Source organism: Orycteropus afer, unplaced genomic scaffold (genome assembly GCF_000298275.1).
Source record: "Orycteropus afer afer isolate SDZICR_OR568_19922 unplaced genomic scaffold, OryAfe1.0 scaffold01170, whole genome shotgun sequence".
NCBI classification, from domain to species: Eukaryota; Metazoa; Chordata; class Mammalia; order Tubulidentata; family Orycteropodidae; genus Orycteropus; species Orycteropus afer.
Genome location: NW_006922757.1, coordinates 50,699 through 52,496, shown reverse-complemented (window position 1 = coordinate 52,496; position 1,798 = coordinate 50,699).

Sequence of the window (1,798 nt, the reverse complement as noted above, 5' to 3'; positions counted from 1 at the left end):
ACTCTATGGCAAACAACAACAGCAGCATGAATTTTGAAAGTCAAGGTCAGCCTAAATTTTTATTTACAATCTATTCATCCCTAGTGAAATGTGTACAAGTGGACAATCAGTACCCACTAGGAGCCACACAGAACAAATATACTAATTTTGCCATTTTGTCATGTAAATATTGTCATGTTTCACTGCTTTATCTAAATACTAAGACAATTTTTACTTTCTTTAGTGTGGCTAGCTTTCAGTGCTTCTCTCTAAGTTGGCCTGCAGAACATTTTTGCTGAAAATTCCAGTCGGGCTCACTATTAAACAATTAGTATCTACATTTAAAACTTGAGATAACCACTCCCACATGTACTTTCTTACAATATTTGCAAAGAATTAGGAATTGCCATTATAACAACCCAAGTGATGCAGAAATTAACACACTCACTGCTAAACAAAATTAGTCCACCCAGAGAAAACTCAGAAGAAAAGCCTGGTGATCCACTCCCAGAAAAAATTGTGGAGTATAGTTCCATTCTGACGCACATGGAGTCACCATGATTATGCTCAATTTGACAGCAACTAGTTTGGAGATATTTTTGTTTTGTACTGTTTATTTTAACTTCCATTTGCAATGAGTAAAAAACCCACTGCCAATGAATTGATTCCAACTCACAGCGACCCTCATAAGGTTCACCCCTACAAAACAAAAAAAAGAAAAACAAACTCACTGCCATCGAGTCAGATCTGACTCATAGCAACCCCTCCTTGGGTTTCCGAGGCAGTATCTCAACAGAAGTAGATTACCCAGTCTTCCTTCCAAGGTAAGGTCCCCAAGGCTATAAATATTTATGGAAGCAGACTGCTTTATCTTCCTCCAGTAGCTGGTGGATTTGAACAGCTGACATTTTGTTCAGCAGATCAATGCTGTAACCATGTTGGACTCAGGTCTTGAAAGGAGTGTTGGCACGAGGAAGCTACCACTGACATGATAATGCAAAAGCAAAAGGAAAGTTTATTAGCTAGCTCGAGCTAGGGTCTCCTCTTACACTGACGCAGCAGTTTGGGCAAAAGACCCCGTGCTCTCCCACTATTACATTTTTATAGGAAAAATATAGGGTGGAGTAACACCAAGGCAAAGGGGTACAAATGATTGGTTGTTGCTAGAGGGTAGAGAAGGAGGGGAGGGGGTTTGAGGTAAAGCCCTGAGGCCTGGGGGATGTGCTGGAGCCAGGAAAAGCTCTGAGGCATGGGGGACATGCTGGAATCCCCAGCATTAAAGACTCCTGGTTAGAGAGTAACTACCTGAAGGGGAGATAAAGTCCCGAGGCATGGGGGACGTGCTGGAGCCAGGTAAAGCTCTGAGGCGTGGGGGACGTGCTGGAATCCCTGGCACTAAAGACTCCTGGTTAAAGAATTACCTGGAGGGCATTAGGACTCAGGCCTCACATTCCCCCCTTTTTCTTGTTACTCATATGAGGAATCTTCATCCTGTGTTACAGGAGATAGGGACTGATATTGTTGTCTCAGGACCATGAATTGTACAGTATTAACTCAATCTTAATCATTGGAATTCATCTCCCACTTCCAGTCCTCATCATTAGAAGTTACACAGCTCCAACTTTTGCAGTAGTACCGAGGGGGCCCCCCACATTGCCGGATATTTCTTTTATACCCCAGGCAAGTATAAAAACCCATAGATCTGATATAGCATTTGGCCCACCCACATTCTGTAGCTTTTCCAAGGGAGAAAAACAAATCAGGCTACCATACGTTAAGGGGGGTGGTAGAGTTAGTAGAGTTCAAAGTTTCATGGGTT